We start from the raw sequence: 22288 nt of genomic DNA, 5'->3' as shown, positions 1-22288 counted from the left end.
CGACTTGTTAAACGGCGGTACAAAAAGAAACAGTTATTATCCCCTATCTCTACGTCGTCTATTTCAAACGTCTTATTCGATCTTAACATAAGCATTTGAATTTGCTGTGTAGTCCGTAGTCAAAAGTCGTATAGTTTAACACCTCCCTCCTAAAGAAACGACCAAAGGGTGAAAGTGGTTATTGTCCCACTTGCATAGCTTATAGCTGTAAAAATATTGAGTATAGCCTGTAGCTTCGTCAGCATTTTGTCTTCCTTGATCTTCTAAATGAGATTATTTACAATTTCATTGGTATGCCTATATATAATGGTTTCCCAAGTTTTGAAGCTCTAAATTCTCTCTAGCTGCAAGTTCTGTCTAAACTTAAGCAGACTACGTTAATTCATAGCAACTACAGTTTGCCTTTGATGGCCTGCATTGAGATGGTTGTGCTTTTAATCCCAAGACTAGGGATATTTTTCAAAACATGAATGTTTCTTACTTGTAATACCATCGTCAACCTATCTTCTTCTATTGATGATAAATATGATTCGAGTTAATTAAATAAATTCCAAAGAGAACGGTCTTATAATCTTCCCAGAACTCTACCGACTTCGCCAGCTATAAAATGTGAAGACTTTAAAATAACATAAGTATAAATTTACTGACAAACTACTTTAAAACTATTTTACTTTATGGAAAGAAGAGGCGACTTATTGAACGGCGGTATAAAACGGCACTGACGGTAGAAACAGGTAAAATCTCATATTTCGAAGATGTTTATTTTTAGACATTTCGTGTGTTGTACCATTCGATCTTAACACAAGCACTTATTCAAGTGTTTATGCAGTGTTTAATGTATAGTGTGCAGTGTAGCCCGTGGACAAAGGCATGATATAAAACATATATATGTTTTAAAGTCGTTTATGGTTCTATTAATTATTAATAATATCAGATAATTAATAATTTAAAAGCTTAATTGATAGTCGTATTCGTTTCAAATTGAGAAATATATTAGCTTAACTGTGCAATTAACTCCTAACACTGTTAAGTGATTGAAAAATAATGAATGTGTTGAAATCGCATCTTATATTTCAATCTTTTAATTACAAAACATTATTGGTCTTCTTACTAATAAATTCTCTTTGGATCTTTTATGTTGCTCTAAAATTGTTTCAACTGCGACAACAAATTTAATTCCAAGAAAGTAATATTAGTGGAATCAAGATTCCAACAATTCTCAAAGCTGTAATTATATCGAAATTTTGATAAATCTCCATTATTAATTATGTGCTTTTATGTGTCAGATAATTTTCTTTTAATAACGTCTATTTTATTTATGTCCTATAAATATTGAGAATTACGCGGCGGTATTTAATGATGGTTAGCTTTATGGTTAATTTTGTAAGAAAAGTGTTCTATTCTGAAACGAATCGCAAATAATATATTTTTTACCATAGGCTTCCCTCGAAAATTATTACCAAAGTAATTAAACTATAATTTAGTAACGCGATGACTTCACAAATTTTTTCAACGTTCTTTGTATATACAGCCTGACTGACTATTAACCAAGAATCTTGTCGTGAAAGTTAATTTCTTGATAGTGCTGTAAAGCCGTTAAAAAAGCAACATTGTAAACAAGTTTGACCAGAAGTAGGACAAAGCCGGACAGAAATGGGTCAGGAAAAAACCCGTTCTTCGAGAAATATATAGATCAGCGACCAGCTTAACAACTGAATCTGCTTCGCAAGAAATGCCACTGCATCTGACCACAGGAAACGGGTAATGACTTGGACTAATGTTAAATTGTAAGAAAAATCCAAAGGTCAGCAGTGGAGGTGCTTTCAAGGCTGCAATTATATAAAACGAACGATTTCTGTGGAAATTTTATAGTTAGGTATTTTTGCGCGTAATTTTTACAAAATACTTCACAAATATATCAAATAATTAAAAATAATTAAGACATTATAGTTCATGACAGTTACCTCTTCTCTGAAATAAGAATAATTCTCTCTCAGATATTTAAGTCCTGTGCAATGTTTGGATTAGTAATTGGTACCACAGTGTTTTATATGAAAACAGAATTACCAAGTGCTTGCAGATGTGATAATTTTCTACAACCTTTTTCCATTTTTTTGAGAAGATGGGGATATCGTTTCGAAAGAACAATGTTAGTTTGGCAGCAACTCACTCACCAATCCATGAAATGAAGCAATGAAACCATCATATTGAAGTCATTCAAATTACATTCAGTTCGCGTGAAAAAATTGGTTTATCAACTGATAAGCTTCTTAAATTTTTTTGAGAGTTTGTTTCTCGTTTTCGGCCAAGAAGTCTTGTAATTCACTTTCTTCGACCTTTGTTGGTCCTCCATGTTGTTTTCTGTCAAGGATATAAAAATCGCCACTATTACATCATTGACACCAAAATCGTTCTTAAGACATATTGATGAAACTTATCCTGCTACGAAGCTTACTGATGTTGGTAGCTGTGCATTGCTCAACAAACAATATCAGAATATTTTTAGAGCTTTAAAAGGCATTAAAGTACTTTTCGATTGAATAATTAAACCTATTTGATCTAAATGATCCAAGCAATCAGAAGAAATGTATTTTAACGTGGAATTAATTAAAAGCAATATTTGTTTTTATTAATTTCATTGTTCAATTGCCAAATGAATTGTTCCCGTTAAGGCCTATTTCATCTTTATGAGAAAATCATTTTAAAATTTAATGATACATTGCCTGGATTAATTTCATTCTGCTTTATGTTTTATAATTAGTTTTTGCCTTAACATAATTGAAGATCATTATAAGTAAAAAGCCATAATTTCGAAATCTCGAAACTGACCATCCAAACAATACTAAATCAACATCAAAAAATGGTATTTAAAAGTCTCTGTGTGTCTAGTCGTTACTGGCGTCGGCAAATATCTGTAGTAACGATTTAATTCGCTTCATTAGAAGTTCATAATACACTATACCTGATGTCAATATATATATAGCAAAAGGAGGAAATTCACTTTCATAGCATTTGGACACCCCAAAATACTCTTTTTTTTGGATGGCAAGCAAGTAATGAAACCATCATATTGAAGTCATTCAAATTACATTCAGTTCGCGTGAAAAAATTGGTTTATCAACTGATAAGCTTCTTAAAAGTTTTTTGAGAGTTTGGTTCGGGTTTTCGGCCAAGAAGTCTTGCAATTCACTTTTTTCGACCTTTGTTGGTACTCCATGTTGTTTTCTGTCAAGGATATAAAAATCGCCACTATTAAATCGTTGACATCAAAATCGTTCTTAAGACATATTGATGAAACTTATGCTGCTACGAAGTTTACTGATGTTGGTAACTGTGCATTGCTCAACAAATAATATCAGAATATTTTTAGATCTTTAAAAGGCATTAAAATACTTTTCGATTGAATAATTAAACCAATTTGATCTAAATGATCCAAGCAATCAGAACAAATGTATTTTAACATGGAATTAATTAAAAGCAATATTTGTTTTTATTAATTTCACTGTTCAGTTGCCAAATGAATTGTTCCCGTTAAGGTCTATTTCATTGCTATGAAAAAACCATTTTAAAATTTAATGATATATTGCCTGGATTAATTTCATTCTGCTTTATGTTTTATAATTAGTTTTTGCCTTAACATAATTGAAGATCATTATAAGTAAAAAGCCATAATTTCGAAATCTCGAAACTGACCATCCAAACAATACTAAATCAACATCAAAAAATGGTATTTAAAAGTCTCTGTGTGTCTAGTCGTTACTGGCGTCGGCAAATATCTGTAGTAACGATTTAATTCGCTTCATTAGAAGTTCATAATACACTATACCTGATGTCAATATATATATAGCAAAAGGAGGATATTCACTTTCATAGCATTTGGACACTGCAAAATACTCTTCTTTTTTGGATGGCAAGCAAGTAATGAAACCATCATATTGAAGTCATTCAAATTACATTCAGTTCGCGTGAAAAAATTGGTTTATCAACTGATAAGCTTCTTAAAAGTTTTTTGAGAGTTTGGTTCGGGTTTTCGGCCAAGAAGTCAAGGATATAAAAATCGCCACTATTAAATCGTTGACATCAAAATCGTTCTTAAGACATATTGATGAAACTTATGCCGCTACGAAGTATACTGATGTTGGTAACTGTGCATTGCTCAACAAATAATATCAGAATATTTTTAGATCTTTAAAAGGCATTAAAATACTTTTCGATTGAATAATTAAACCAATTTGATCTAAATGATCCAAGCAATCAGAACAAATGTATTTTAACATGGAATTAATTAAAAGCAATATTTGTTTTTATTAATTTCACTGTTCAGTTGCCAAATGAATTGTTCCCGTTAAGGTCTATTTCATTGCTATGAAAAAACCATTTTAAAATTTAATGATATATTGCCTGGATTAATTTCATTCTGCTTTATGTTTTATAATTAGTTTTTGCCTTAACATAATTGAAGATCATTATAATGTAAAAAGCCATAATTTCGAAATCTCGAAACTGACCATGCTTAAAGCCATAACACGTTTAATGACTACACTGTAAAATGCGCCATATAAACATTAAGCAAAATAGAAATAATGTAAATAGTTGCACCTCATTATTTTTTAGTGATTAAATTGCCATTACGACATATGTAAAGTCAAGAATTCGATTTAATTAGTAAGGTCTAAAAACTTGGTTTTATGTTGATTATTACTTGTGTTATTAAAATAAAATTTTAGCATACAACATTTCATTTCGCAGGCTAGGCTGGTGTACTGCGCAAATTAAATTAATATATCCACATAATTACAGTGTGCATATAAAAATATTTCATAATTCCCATTAAATGTATATACTCGATTTAAATTTAATATTTAATAGATATAATTTAGCTTTTGTGAATAACAGATTAATATCATGTTACGTGTAAATTAAACTTAAATATAACAATATTATTTGTTTTATTTATATAAATTTTTAATTAACAGCTCAATTGAAAAGTCCCCGGCCTACCATAGTAAAACACATTTTTTTGGTAAAATTAGTTTTTTTTCAATCAACATAATTCCCTTTAAGGGTGATACACTAATAATAGCGAACTTCCAACTTTTCGATACCATTTTTGTAGTACGAATTGTTCTTTGCTCCAAATTAGGCCTCAGTTTCGGCGATCACCTCTTCATTCGACGAAAATTTCTTCCCAACGAGCTGAGAACAGGAACTAGTCACTGGGGTCCAGATCTGGAGAATACGGTGGATGAGGAAGCAATTCGAAGCCCAATTGATGGACTTTTGCCATCGTTTTCACTGACTTGTCACACGGTGCATTGTCTTGGTGAAGGAGCACTTTCTTCTCCTTGAAATGCGACCGTTTTTCGGCGATTTCGTTCTTCAAACAGTGCAATAACGCTATTTAATAGTCGCTGTTGATGGTCCTTCTTTTTTCAAGGTAGTTAATGAAAGTTATTCCATGCGCATCCCAAAATACAGACGTCATAATCTTGCCATCTATTGTCACATATCGAGGCAAAAACTCGGGTTTATTACGCTTGATCAGCTTCAAGCACTGCTCCGAATCAACTCGTCGTTGTTTTTGGTCAAAAGTGAGCTCGCGCGGCACCCACTTTACATAGAGCTTTCTCATGCCCAAATATTCGTGAATGATATGATGTACACCTTCACTTGAGATCTTTAGAGTGTCTGCTATTTCATTCAATTTCAATTCACGGTCATTCAAAATCATTTTGTGGATTTTTTTAATGTTATCGTCGGTAACAGCCTCTTTTGGGCACCCACTGCGTTCACCGCCTTCGGTGCTCATTTTACCACGTCTAAACTTAGCATACCAATCCTTCATGGTTGATTTTCCTGGGACAGCGTTCAGAAATTGGGCATCAAGCCAAGTTTTTGCTTTAATTGTATGTTTTCCCTTCAAACGCAATATTTTATCAACACGAGAAATTCTTTTTTATCAATTTTTTTTCACAATAACAAAAGTTGCTTCATTCAAAATGCTATAATTCACAAACTAATGATCCGGCAGCTGTCAAATTTATACACGCATCTTCTGAGGGTTGGGGCTAACTAAAAAAACATATGGATTTATTTTTAGTATAGCCAGCTATGTGCAGGCCGGGAACTTTTCAATTGACCTGTTCTTCCATCGTAATCCGAATGGCAAGAAATTAATTCTGTGTTAACAATATTGAAAACACTTCGAAATAGTTCTTTCTCAAAACTGTTTCTTGTTCTTCCTTGAATTTGAGATTGTCCCGTAAAGAATCAAAAACTAAATATATTTGTTGAAAACGACCTTTAGAGGTAAAATATACTAGCGAAGCGCTTTTGATATGGACAGGGGCAGTAAAAAAGTATTACTCGCATTTCGTCGAATCATTAGCGACGTTGTAGTCGTATAACATAACTGTTAAGCTTAGGAGAAGTTACAGCGAAAATTAACGGACCAACAAAATTATTTAAAATAAAAATTTATACCATGGATCAATTACGGAGATCCTTATGGAAAAATGAGAGGAAATCTGTCGCACAAGGTGATTTTGCAAAATAACAAGGCTCGATTTTATCTTTTAAATCTATAAAAACCATAATCGAGCATACTGCTTTAAGGTTTCCATGAAACATTATCCCTTCCTTCGTGTAAAGTAGTTATATAATTATCTTTTTTGGCATGTTGAAGATACTTTCGCTTTAATGCTATCAATGATTACGTAGTTTTTCTTATATAAAGTTTTATTTATAGTTATTCTTTGGTTTACTCTTGAGCATTGATTACCACAAGGTATCAGTTTTTCTTAATTTATGAAACTTATCAATGTGGGCATGATTTCAAAATACCTTTGGACTTTAATTGGTTAAAGTGTCCTTTTAAGTGACCAATATTTATTTTTTGTCATAATTTGCACTTTTATGCTTAAACAATAACGAATGTTCATGTCTAGATGGGGATTCAAACCTGGGACGTGCTTGATAACCATATAAACAATTAGGTTGTGACTGGTCTGAACATATAAGGGTCTTATGATATGGTACTTTTATTATTCTTTATTTTTAAATCACTTTTCTGTCCTTCAAATGTTTTTTCTTTATAGTAAACTTGAATCCTGTATTAGCAATTGGTTTATAATCTAAATCTTCTAAATAACTATTTCTTAAAACAACTTATATCTATTGTCCGGTAGATGGATTCCGATTTACGATGAAACAAGGTTTGTGCCTCTAGTAACTGTTTTTAAGACATTTTTATTGTGATGTTATTTTAAATATGTTTTAGATAATCATGGACATGTTGGACAATGTTGAACAGGAACGTGTTCTAGGAACGTTATGTATTAAACACCTCTTATGTCGACTTGGTAGCCGCAGTACTTAAGGCAATTAATCCTGCTGCTGTGATAGTCGCGCGTTCGAATACCGCATAACCTGGATGTATTTTATGCGTATGATTCTAATTGTGAATGTCTCTAGGCAACAGTGTAAAATCTGACAAGTAATAAACAACCCAGCCACACCAATACCCAGGCTGGGTAAGACTGAATGTTTTCTGGGATGCTTTTTAAATTACTCACTGACCAGTCGGCTGAATATCGAAGACTGTGGTTCGAAGCCCAGGTTAGGCAGTAGGTCTAGTCTGGATAAACAGTCGTTGATAAAAAGGAAACTTTCAAATGTATTGAAAAACCCCATCAAACCTACAATTCATAAATATTAATTCGTATAATTTTTTAAACTTATATATACTCAAACATTACTTAAACATCGAAATATCCATCTGGTTCTATTAGATTTTATGAGATACTACATAACATGTAAAAAAATATTATTGTTGATGCTGCTTGTAAATATTGGAGATACAATAAAAGAAAACCTTGAACTTTAAATTTATTTAACTGTATAGATGCTAACATGTTTTTATTACCATAGAAATTACAAGCTTTACCAGTATATTTATTAACCTTTACAGAACAACTTCTAAGATAACAACAATAAATAAAAATGATGATTAATACGTGGGATATTTTAAATTCCAACCAAGTGATGGACGTTACAGTGACAGCAATTAGTTAAACAAAATTATTTAATGTTTAATAGAATGAGTTATACAAAAAAATTCTACCGTTTGACAAAACTGAGCGCTACCGATAAAGTTAAATTGATATCAAACGCCATATCGTAAGACTGGATATCTGTCAGCAAATTTATAGATACTCATAACATATATAGTTTCTTTTTTTATTCTATTCAAGTTTTGGAATGAATTCTCTGCAATGAGAGTTGATAATTATCAATATTTATTGGGCGGGTTGGGTGTTGGTTTGAGAAGGAGGTAAGTCCTTAAATACATTGTGAATACATTCGCTTTAATATAACATGCTTTCAACCACAAATAGATTTTGTTGAGATTAATTTGGAGCTCTCTTGTTGCTGATATTGGATCGTTTCGTATTTTAATCTCGTATGTTTGCCATCCATAGTTCTTGAGATCGGTAGATTAGATGAATACAAGGGATATATAATAATGGGCTGCACTGACCTGTAGTACACCTGAAGATATTGAATGTAGGTTAGTATATTCATCATCCTGGTTCATAATAAACTGTCTATTTGTGAAATTACGATTTTGGTGGGCCAGAAGCTTTTTCAGATTATCTTGCATTCCAGGGTGCAATACTTTATCAAAAGCTTGAAATGTAACGAGACACCAATATATTGTATCATTTAAGTTTGTATTTATTTGATTGACTCATCTGTGAACTTGTATTTTTCCGTGTTTGTTACGGAAACCAAATTTATACTCTGGAATAATAATTCTTCCTTTTGTTGTGATCTTGAGCCTCGTGAAATACTTAAAAACTTTGGATATCATAGATACCAGACTAACAGAATGATAGGGTTAAACACCTGTTCTGATTTTTTCCCTAGTTTGAGGACCACAATGATCGCGAGTTGTATGAGTTATGATGTGGCATATATAAATGTTATTAGCAAACTATACTCATATACCAGTTAATATGACGAGGAAGATAAAGCAGATAGCGGATGACAAGAACTATATGGAAGCACAGAGTTGGAGATCGTTCTAAATTGTAATTGAGACATTACAATCATGACTGAGAATGGTCTACCTACTATATTCTAATTTGGTGAATCTTATGATTGTTTTATACACACCTAAATACTTATTTAACTGATAATACTTTGAGTAACAGATTAGTGTACCCTCATAATAAAGATTCTATTCATGGAACGACAAAAATCTTGTTAATTAAAATTATATCATTTTACACATGCCCGATTCCTTAAGCAGAATCAGATAAATACCTCAGAATACATCTAAATGGTAGGTTACATTGAAAAGACCATGTTAGGCATAAAGTAAAGCAGATTAGACTCAATGTCAAACAACTGTACCGATTAGTCGGAAGATACTCTCAACTTGACTTAAAATCATAAATATAGATTTATCAGCAAATATAAAGCCAATTTGAACCTATAGTGAGCAAATTTGGGGTTGCATTAAATCATAAAGCATTTAGTAATTCGAGGCACCGAAAACAAAGTTCTATTATTAATTGCAAATGCTTATCACTACGTAACCAACAAGGAGCTGAACGATGACCTTGAAATCTAACGGATATACAACGTAATCCAAGATTTCGCCTTAAGACATGAAATAACTTTGCTATATCACAGCAAATGAAAGCAATACAGTTACTAGACAACACGCAGGAAATCACAAGATTGAAGCGAACTGAACCACATGAACTTCTTCAGTGTATAAGTGTATTCTTAACTTTAGCTTAAGTAAATACTTATGTATTAATTCTGTACTCGCCTTGCTTGTGTATTAAAGTAAGTATAACAGAAAAATAGTAACAAATGAATTTGTAAATAAAGATTGTACTAAGCATATCTAATGTAAGATGTAATTAATAAAAAAATTAACATAGTTTTATTAATTTCATGTTCATTTATAAATTAAGTAATACAAAATAACACTTGCACTAAAATTATCAAATAACACCATTACATATGGAAGTACTACAGCATTTAATATATAATGTGGATCTAAACTACTATTAGGTTGCTAATGGTAAGTAGAAATGTCAGCAAACTAAATATAACTTCCACGGGGAGATATAATTTACTGGTATGCTAACTAACCGGTTAACTATTGTATTTATATGAAAAATATTGTATTCGATTTTCATGTAAATGTGTGTTGTCGTGCAAGCGAGAACCGTAAAACCAGTAAACTTATCAAATTGTTCCGATGGATTAATCGGCGTATTTCTCAAGATAATTAAAGTAAATCTATTAGTTTTGTTTAGAGGGGAAAAGCTATTTAATGAATCTGAATTTAAGCGCGTTGTGAAATCTAGCAACCATCAATTATAAGGAATTCTATGGAAAATTGCTTTATAAATTTTCTATAATTATCATTGTTTAATAAAGTTCCTTAATTAAACAAATTCTAATTGCCTGTTGAAGTAAATTAGTGTATTGTAACTATGATACAAGTCATAATGATTCATTATCTGCACGATTTAGATTATATGTGTGTAATTTTTCCAAAGCTGAATTAATGTTAATTTTATATACAGATCAATAGTAGACATATTTGTTTAAAAACTTTTCTTTAAAAATGTACTGAAGCAAACATTAACTTTCTCTTAAGTATCAGAAATATATGCATATTGCTTTAAAGGTACTTATTTAGTTTGTACATCGAGCCTTTGTGTTAGACTTTGTCGAGTGTTTGGAAGTGAAATAATTGAAATACAGTTAATGATTATGTTCAACTAGGTACCCAAGTGAGTCCTAATTAGAACAAATTATTTTTTCTTAACAACGAAATAGTTGATGTGATACAAATTATCAAGAATAACTAGTATTTTCCATACATATATGTCATGCAATATATACAAATTTTACATAGATATGATTTGTACATCTTGACTTACAAACTGATTTATTACTATTGCTTTACAAGTTCGTGTGCTCTGGTTTGTTTCAATATTCTGACTTTCTGCGCGTTACTCTATAGTTATTAAGTATCACTTTAATGCAGAGTAGACAACAATAAGAATTTTTCTCAACTTTGGAGATATATCATCACGACGAACGAATTTTTTGCTTAGTTTAGAAAAAGATTCGTTCAGAGTCCGACTGTTTCCAGTACTTTGATAGTCTAAGGACTATGATGGAGCCTTTTGTTGTAGAGATTGTGCTCTTGGTTGGAAAACTTAAATAACAGGTCAATTGAATAGTCCCCGGCCTGACTTGATGATTCGGAGCAGTGTTTGAAGAAGATCAAGCGTAATAAACCAGAGTTTTTACATCTATTTGTGACAATGGATGAAACATGGCTCCATCATTTCACCCCGAAGTCCATTCGACAGTCATCCGAGTGGACTGCACACGATGAACCCTCTCCAAAACGTGGGAAAGCGCAGCAATCTGCTGGCAAGGTTATGACGTCTGTATTTTGGGATGCGCATAGAATAATTTTCATTAACTACCTTGAGAATGGAAGGAGACCATCAACAGCGACTATTACTTAGCGTTACTGGACCGTTTGAAGAATGAAATCACCGAAAATCGGCCTCATTTGAAGAAAAAAAAGTGCATACATCCATGAATTGGACTTCGAATTCCTCATCCACCGTCTTCGCCAGATCTGACTCCCAGTGACTATTTCCTGTTCTCAATAGAATCAGATCAGATCTCAAACGAATGCTCGCTGGGAAAAAAATTTCGTCGAATGATGAGGTGGTCGCCGAAACTGAGGCCTATTTTGAAGCAAAGGACAAATCGTACTACAAAAATGGTATCGAAAAGTTGGAGGGTCGCTATAATCAGTGTATCACCCTTGAAGGGAATTATGTTGAATAAAAAAAAACTAATTTTGCCGAAAAATGTGTTTTACTATGGTAGGCCGGGACTTTTCAATTGACCTGTTATGTACAGCCAAATATCATAAAAATACACAAATATTTTTATTTTGACATGACTTAGGTTTAATACTAGGTTTATTGTCTTAGGGTTACGACATTATGGTACCTAGTTTGGTTTGGGCATCAAAATGGCATCAATTTATCGGTAAAGTAGTGCAAACAGTACTTGGGATATATTAGAAATGAATAAAAAGTGAAGGATTTCCAACAAACAAGTTGATTGATGAACTGTATTTAGAAAAATAATATTAACCAATTTTGTACTATTACTATTAAAATTAATACACAATAAATTATATATATTACTGAGCCGGAATCATAGGGCATTAATAAATCATATATTAACAATGTTATTCCAAGAAATACCATTTTGAAGATTATATCATGGTGTCCCAAAAATAACGCAGACAATCGCACAATTAATAAATGTCTAATAAAACTGAATGGTTTTTTTTAAGAAGTCGATATCTTTGTGGGTGTGTTATAATTGGTATTGTTATGATGAAATGTTTAACTAATTGTTGCCTATCGAAATGAATTGGCATAAATAAAAAACGCATTTTTTATACATTTTTTTGACTTATCTCAGAACATTTCAATTCTCATTCAAAATAGGAGATAATACATTAATAAACTAATTATTACTATGTTATTACAGCTAATTGAAAAAAAATCTTTGAAAAGCTATGATTGAATATAGAGCTTGCGCTATAGGAAATATAATCGATAATAAAATATACTGCTGATTAATATAACAACAGTAATACAAATTTATCTGCTTTAATTAAAATAGCATTTATGTAATGGTTAAATAATACGATTACAATTGATGTATTAAATGATAAACAATTCCATTTAAAAATCCTGATCTACTTCCTTGTATCGTCATGATTCAACGCTGATATATTTTGTATGTATATTACTTGCTATCTCTAATATCTAATTTATATACTGTCGTTATAAATCGTGGGATCCAATAAGATACCTTTGAGATTATATCAACGATTGTTCAAGTGCAAGTATATCTGATGTGGATGGATATTGACGAAAGAGAAAATGTCAATGCTCATGTCTTTACTCGAATATTGCAGATTACAATAGTGCTTAGTTTTAATTATATATGCTTAGGTGATTGATATATGTTGAAGCTTCGTTATAACGTTACATTATAATAATGGTGTAGGATATAATCAATGATATAGTTCACTGATTATGCAATGTGTTTTTAATACACTAATTTAACATATTATTGCTTAATTATCGCTAAGATGGCATAGCTTGAGTTCAGTATGTTTGAATAATTTCTCTTCTTCTTTCTAAATATTGTAAAAAATAACGAAAAATACTTGGTTTACAAATTGGAAGTATTTTCTGATTAAATGATCAGATTTTAAAAAAAGATGTTTTTAACAGAATCTATCATCGAAATGCGCTCAAACGCATTTCGCTCATTATGCTTGAGGATTTGGGTATGTTTCATATTATATAATTTGGGTTTTATCTTTCTTCCTCAACGAAAATGGAATATTTTTGTTTTAATTTTCATTTTTATTTAATTTTTACTGGAGTAACCAGTTTTATAGTTACTACTGGTTGATAAATATGTATTGTATCCCTTGTACATTGTATGTGGTTAGATAGAAATAAATTAGCTAAATAGTACGACAGTAGGAATAATTTTGATTTTTCATCGATGTGTCTAAATTATTCGCAAGTTTTTCCATACTGAATCCTTTAGGCTGCTTGCGAAGTTCATTCACTAAAATATATTTCGAAACAATTCTATTTATTTTGGTTCGTCAAGCTCAAGATTCTATTAAATTCTCTTTAGTAACACTTTACTTTTGTACCATGTTCTGTGTCCCAGCTTTTCTTTTTCTTTGATTATATTCCTAGTTACGGTTTAAAATTATTTAACACCACCTTCTTCAAATCTCTTAATAAAATCTCTCCTGTACAAGATGCTGGTTCGATCAGTCTATACTGGTTCTGTACGGCTCCAGAGTCTATCTCAAATACGTCTCACCTAGTCAGGTGGAACGTTTTCAAGTTTTTCATAATAAAATTCTCAGGAGGATAATTAATGCCCCGTGGTTCGTCAGGAATATTCCAATTCATAGAGAAACAGACGTCCCCCAAGTTCACTATTTTATATCCGAGATCTATTCGAGATATTTCTCCACTCTTGGTCTCTCGGATAATAGATGTATTACCGATCTGACCAATGTTTTAGGCCAATAACTTATTTGGAACTTAGTGGCCTTGCTATATCGCAGCCGACACTGCCCGTCGGGCTCTATCTTCAAATTGTGGTGACCTTCTCCGGCGGCGAGCGATTAACTTAGGTGCCGCGAGTTACATGGTGTGATAACGATGCCATGTCGTTTGTGCCTATTAACGGTGTTACCGGTTATGGGCACCTTTCTTATTAATAGTAGAAAGTATCAATTAGGATCATAGGATCAGCTAATTGGGTAGGTCTCCACATAACTATTCCAACTCACGGGTCTCCTCGACCAGGTATCCGTAACAGGATTGCCCTTCCCGGTTTCAGACCAGATAAAAAAAACTTTCTTTAAATATACTTCTCTGTGACTTCTGGCGACTCTTGCATCTCAAAAAAAACATATACGCGAAAATCATCATCGTCGAGGAAACCATAACTGTGAAAAGTGAGTACTTATTTTGACAGTTTTCCGGATTTCCATCTAGAGCGTATATTGTATTGTATTTTCTTAATCTAGTTATGTACTTTTCGTAATTTTCCACAAGACCAGATGTTTTCTTATTTACTATAACGCCTCTCTAATGATGAATCCCTTTTTTTGTGCTCTATGTTTTACACTTTGAAGATAATTGTAATTGCTAAATATCATTTTCGGTCAATATATTCCTATTTTTATGTTATTATTATAGGAATTTAAAGTATAATGTTCCATAAAAACAATTTCGCAATATTCCTGGTAAAAATTGTGGAACATTTAAAGTTATCATTTAGATCTAATATTCAAGTAATAGTTTACATTTCTGTGTCAGTCAATAGCTAAATGATAATTAATATTTACGAGCTCGTTAGATTAACTATTAAGCCAGGTTAAACTTTTTAAACTTTAATGTTGGTACGCGTAAAGCCTCATATTTTAATGTTATAAGAAAACCAGTTTTTGTGATTACATTTATAACTCTTGGTAATGCTCAATAATAAGCGATGAGGTACTCTTAGCAATAAATTTTAATCTAAATACAGGTAGATAACAGGTTGTTCAAACTAGTTCGGTGATTTTTTATAATTACGCAATTCAAAATACCCACAAAACAGATATTTAACAGTTTTATTGGTTTCTTTCGCTTCAGTTAATATTCAGTGTATTAGGTAAAGTGTTAATTTTGAAAATTCATAAATTTCATGGTCTAGATAGCTGATACCAACAAACATTATTAACATAAAATATTAGTTCAATTATTTCTTAAATTAGTATTATCTAATATAATGTATTATAGTTATGTAACCTTCCATACAGGAATATCATCGATTATTTCTATTATGCTCTATTTTATTATAAATATAAGTCTAATAGAATTATAAAAGTTATTAATGATAATGGAATTAAAGGATGATTGATGATCCTGATAAAATCAATTACAGCAATAGTTGTTCTTAACTATTTGAAAAATATGTTGTCTAATTATTATACAAAGACTAATAAACATATATTTTAAAAATAATAATTTTAAAGTTTTTCAATGTTATGAAAATTATAACATATCTTTTATATGGTGTTGTAAAAATAATTCTCCAATAGAGATAAAAAAATGAAGTTCCACTATTTTGAATATTCTTAATTTTTTGTCTTTTCGAAGCGACTTCGACATAACAGAGAAAAAATGCTTCAAGGAGCTTTATGAACTTACTGGCTTGGCTGTCACAGGGACAATTTTTAACAAATAATTTTGAAATACAATGAAATATTGATAAGTGTTTTTTATTTCGTAATTACTAATTAATTCGTAGATGAATTGATTTGTTGATGTTGTTGAAACAGATGCAGATTGATCTTATCGAACAATAGTGTGAAATATGTACTTAAATCAGTCTTAAATTAAATGCTTAAATTAGTCTTTCTAGTCTGAAATGATTAGAAGAAACTTAGTTACTAACAATATCTAAGGCATAATATATAATATTAACGTGGGTTGAATAAATTAATATTATTAACATTATTGGCCATATGAATAATAAAAACCTTATTGCCTTCTAATTATTTATAGACAAGACTATAACATCTTCATCGGCAGGAGTAAATTTTGGTGTATTTTAGAATAGTTTCTACATTAAGTACCACTTCACGAAATTATCAAAATTCCAAAATATTATATACTTGAAAAATTACTATAGATTTTATGAAGATGTAGAGAAATATTTCAAACTAAAAATTATAAATTGATTTAACAATATAAAATTGTACTTAAAACTATATTTTTGCTTTATATGATTATTGTTTTTAGACTTTTTTGGGGCGTTAACCCGCGATTTCGGTTCACCAAATAATATACTGTTTTTTGAACTGTTTCTGGACTTTATTCACTTATTTTAATAACATATATTACGCTAGATGACATATTGTTTATATTTTATGTAAACTACTTTTTCCACGCTTATATTCTAACTTAACCTAACTTTTTATACATATCAAAGGTTACAACTACTTACGTCGAGGACATTCGAACTATTTTAAACATCGAAGAAATAACTATTGCCCATCGACGTTTAAATCATCTATAATATATGCGTCTTTACATATCAAGACGTAACAGCCTTTTTAATTAAATGTTCCTTTTTACTCAGTATTAAACTACTTTACTAATTCTAATGATTCACTTTTCCGAATTTAAAAAAGAAATTTCTCATATAGTAACAGGATTGCCAACACGTTTTTCTAAACTTGAAGTCTTATTGTTTCTTTTTCGTGATAATTATAAAACTATTAAACGTTATTTAACTTATTAACGATATAGCGTGAAGTCTCTATTTCACACGTTGTAATATTTAGGTTCCTTCGGTTTATAAAACAAATTCGATCTTGTCAAAAGCTTGTGGAAAAGGTTTCAATGCCAATATAGAATTGACACGCTGCACTAACTATGCCACGTCAATCAAATTTCAACCCGGATTTGAGTAAAAACGTCTATTGTTTAAAATTCAGACATAACCATCGCGCAAGATATTTTCGATCTTGAACACCTAACACGTTCAAATTATCGTTAAACAAAAGTTGCATTCATGTCGAAAGACTTTCTAAAATCCATTTTGATTCGCCCGTGTGTCGCGGATTGTTTTAATTGGGCGCGATAGTCAATCGCCTCTTTTTAAATATAAATCGAAACGATCGATTTCACGCGGCGGAAGAGTTCGAGATTAAAACAAACACTTTTTCGCAGTTTGTGTTATTCTTATTAATAAATGATGAAGTATGAAAAATTGGATGCGCGTCAAGACCCCATAGTAATGGGACGGCATTTTTCTGTGGTCATTATTTTAATTAAATGTTGTCCGATCTGTTCGCAGATGTCTCATTAAAAATTCCTTGGTGTATAAAATTAATTGGCTTATTTATTTAGTTCGACTCAACATTTTCGATTTTGTAACGAACTCTAATAAGTGCAACTAATGCGGTATTCTAATTTAATCCGTTAGATATTCTTGGTGCAAAATTTAATTTAACACTATATATATATATATATATATATATATATATATATATATATATATATATATATTGTATGAAAGGATATTAAATAGATAAGCCATTATTTTACTTAAAAACCTGTTTTATTTTATGGAGCGTATACTGGGCCCGATACTATATTTTATATACATAGCCGATCTACCCACCACAAAAATAACTATTACGGTAGTATATGCAGACGACACAGCAAGCTTAGCTTCTCTTGAAGATCCAGTCACATCATCAATGAACCTACAAACCCACCTGGAGAAAATGCAACAGTGGTTGAAGACATTGCTCATTAAAGCCTATGAAACAAAATCCACCCATATAACTTTTACCCCGCGTAGAAGAACATATCCACCAGTAAATATCAATCATGTGTTAACACCCCCAAGCAGAGGATGTTTAATATCTTGGTATGCATTTAGATCGACGCCTAACCTGGAAGAAGCACATACTCGTTAAACGAAAACAACTAGGACTTAACTTATATCAAATTTATTGTCTCATGGGCCGTAAATCCAAGTTATCATTAGATAACAAGGTATTGCTCTATGAGTCTATACTCAAGCCTATTTGGTCATATGGAATCCAACTATGGGGTATCGCTATCAAATCTAATGTATCCATCATTTAACGGTTCCAAAATAAAGTGTTGCGTGCCATTGTTGATGCTCCATACTATGTTTGAAATAAAGTGATACAACACGCAATTCCTATAGAACCCATAACTAGTGTTATTCAACATGTTTGTATGAAGTATTTTGGAAGAGTGTCAGTGCACGTTAATGTACTCGCTAATCAGCTAAATATGTGATGTGATAGTGAAGTGCATAGACTAAAGCCTTTAACACAATCTGATTTGATTATTGGACATATATAGACTTTAGAATAAGCTTTAGTATAAGACTAATTAATTAAGATAGTATTTTATACAGGAGATCACTTAATGAAGTGATTTTCTATATGCCATATATATATGTAATATAAACATAATAGATATTTATTGTCTATTGGGCAGATTGTGGAACCGCTAAGAGTAAACAAAAAATATGGAACAAGGTGACTTGTTGATCGGCGAATTAAGCAACACTGATTGTCTATTAGAAACAGACCAACCTTTCTCACTTCTTCACCATTCAGGTAGTTTTTTAACACAGAGGGCGAAATAGTTAGGACCATATTACATAACATCTTCCTCCTAACAAAACAGCCAAAGGGATGTACGTGGTCGTTATTTCGTCCGGACAACTTATACAACTTATAGTTAAAAAAATTGTTTTTGAGTATCGATTTTTTGTACCTTCATTTGGCAGCTTGCCTTTGAAGAACTTCGAAATGGCACTGTTTACACAAATTTTCATGGCACCCCTCTACGGAATGGATTTTCTAATTTTGGTGACACCATACGCTTTTGATGGTCTTACACCTTGAACTGTGATGAATGTGACGGGAATCCACGGACTGGGACGTTGTTCAAAACTTGAATATTTCTTATCTGGAATAGTTTATGGCCAGGAATCGTTGATCAAGTTCAATCCACCTTTTGTGACCTTACATATTCAATTGCAATACTTTTGTCCGAACTCCATTTAATTACACCGAGAAACACTTGTGGAACTATATATATAATTCTGTCTATCCCCTGTAGTACTAGTATACACAAAAACAGTCTTAATATTATGTTCTTTTTAATTATTCTAATGTATACTTTAATAGTTGATGCTATCTTATAATAACACCATTAAGTTTAAATTATTATTTAGAAGAATATTATAATAAAGTCAATGTATAGATTAAGAATGACATCAATTTTATCGAAGAAATTGAGAATTCCATTCTAAGACTGACGTCAAATCTGAATCATGCAATCATTTGTGATATTTTATCCTGTTTCGGTCAGAATTTTTTTGAATAATTATGTTGATGATCTTATGAATGTTTCATTTTTTGTCATTTATTCCATTTTGGTTTTTCAGCACATTTTATTTAAAAACATGTCACATCATTGGTTTTTGTTGAATAAACATCGAACTATTATTCAATAACAAAAATTATAATAAAAATCAATCAAAAAAATTAATTATAAATTAAAATTATATTAAACCTGTGTAATGATATTTCATTTAACCATAATTTAATATTATATATTTGGAGCAGTGAACTGCAACATTTAGGGTAATAAATAAACGGGTTAATAAATCATCTCAAAAAAATAAAAAATAACAAATATCCCATTGGGCTCCATTCCTTAAAGTTACTAGCTTAATTAATTTGGTCTTTTTCACTTTAACTCCAATATATCTAGAAAAAAAATACCCTGGAGAGTCTGGATAATATTTAAGAAGATTTTGTGATATAATAGTCTATTATTATATATATTGGAACTGCTAGACCAACGAATTAGATCTAGCTAGATTGATTCTGTCATTAATAAAATGAAAATAATTATATAGATAACAAAAAATAAGTTTGGGAAGAATCTATCATCAAGCTTTATTTTAATTTATTGGATTAATCTAAAACATCCGAAGCTAATAGTATCGTCCCTAAAACGTTATGAAATAGCAAGTTATTAAATATTACTCGATTGTTGGGTTACGATTCCATAGAATCTGATGAATAGATTAAAACAAATATTTTTCGAGTTTTATTGCGCAAACCATTAGATTATGTTGTTTTTGTTACAAATATAAATTATTGAAAATAGTGATGAGGAAAGGCTAAGATTAGAGATATCAATCTATCGTTTTAGAAACATTACGCAAACAGCTTACTATATATAAATGCTATCGGTAGTAAATGTGAGAAAACAGCTAATCATTTAGGTTGCCAAATATCCCATCATATACTGGTTGCAAATTTCGTCACCGATTTTACATCTTTTGAACAGAAACGTCTAGGAATCGTCTATGGCTATTGAAATCTTAAGAAATCTTTTTTTTACATCTAAGTAATGTTAATAGCTTTCTTCAGTGGCTAAAATATATTGGCTTTAATAAACCCGTTTCATTAAAATAATTGGTATTCTACATTTTGTTATTGCACATAATGATCACAGTATGTGCAATATTGCAGATATTTTATTATAAATATTTTCGTAAATACATTCTTGTCGATTTGGACATAAAGTGTAATATTTTAGTCATGTACCGGTATGCCTTATTTATTTTAAAATATATGTTAATGGTATGTCTTAAGTTGTAAATACTGTTGTCAAGAAACTGTAAGTTTTCGACCTTTAGGTTTTCATGGTTATTTGCGATTGTTTCAAATTGCTTGTTTGGCTGTGTCTATTGACAGTTCTCTATGAAGGCTTTAAGTAAGTAGTTTCGAACTTTTATCATGAATTCGATAAATACCATTGCAGAATCAAAAATAATCTATTTTTAAAAATAACATTGTATAGGTTATTGAAAGAAAATTGAATATATAAAATTATCCTTACTCACTAATTGCATAGTATTTATCGACTTCAGATAAGGGACTTGTAGTTGATTTTTTTCCGTTATTTAAGTGTTCTATTAACTTGGATCAACAATTAAAGGGAACTATGGTATTTATGGAAGATGCCTAAGATAAATTTTGCTTGCTTGTCTCTGAGATCGTATTAAAAAGTAGTTAATTTTACTAATACATAACAATCAATGGACAGTGTAGAAACTAATAAAAATAGCAAATTACAGTATTGTGAGTTGTTTAGACTGGCAATGTGCAATATATAGCCTGAAATCAGGACTGTGGTAAGGAATCCAAAGGATAGGGCAAGGGTGTTTTTTAATTTCTTCAAAAGTTATTTCGGAAAAGGTATCAGGATCTGTCTAATTTACCAATTTTTACACTGTGACATGTTATATAACAGAACGGCAGCAGACGGGAATGAATAGAATTAAGCTATTATTGAAGTCCTTTCGAACTTGTTGCTGAATGTGTCTTTGAATTCTGGCACCACTGTTCATCAGACGACAGAAAAAGAACCTTGACGCTAGCGCGAATTCGACAGAACTGCTCAAGTGCATTTATTCTAAACTAATTTTAAATATTTTATAGCTCTTAGTTCTTTAGAAGAGTTGTAGTTAGGAATTAATTATTAGGTTAATTGTATATTTGCAAAATTTTGTTGAGTTAATATAATTATTTATTATTTAATAGAGAACATTAGCAGTAGACAATGTGAAAATAAGTGGACAAGGTATGAATTATTAGTAAAATGTTTATATGCAAAGTTTCTATGTAACTAATATAATCTTAACAACCAATTTATTAAAAGCATGGTATAATTAGTAAACAGCTTAGAATCAGATTCGAGAAAAAAACCATTGTTTCCGCCTTCGGTTAACTGATTTCGCTAATAACCTTAAACTTGATTATATTTTTTGTCCGATTTATTTCTAAAGCTTTTCTGTTAAATAAATTGTTGCACAATAAAATTCCAGTAAATAAACGTCATTATTAGTGATCAGACAAACGACTTTTTCAATAGCTTTTTTGACAAAGTCTTTTAAATTTTAATTCGATCCGTGCGAAATTCCTTAATTTCAAATTAGTATTTTTTGTTCTTTTAAGGATTTTTGTTGGTTTAAAGTAACCACAGCA

The 22288-nt window shown here is 30.9% G+C and overlaps 1 protein-coding gene across 1 annotated transcript in view; it reads right to left on the bottom strand.

Annotated features, from left to right (window-relative positions):
- LOC143192714 (uncharacterized) overlaps positions 1-22288 on the bottom strand; it is a 176062-nt gene that overhangs the window by 130187 nt on the left and 23587 nt on the right. The window lies entirely within an intron of this gene.

Source organism: Rhynchophorus ferrugineus, unplaced genomic scaffold (assembly GCF_030347505.1).
Source record: "Rhynchophorus ferrugineus isolate W39M unplaced genomic scaffold, kcgeb_rfMv2 rfM3, whole genome shotgun sequence".
Classification (NCBI taxonomy): Eukaryota; Metazoa; Arthropoda; class Insecta; order Coleoptera; family Curculionidae; genus Rhynchophorus; species Rhynchophorus ferrugineus.
The sequence above is the reverse complement of the archived record's forward strand: the minus strand, read 5'-3'. Positions and strand labels throughout refer to the sequence as shown.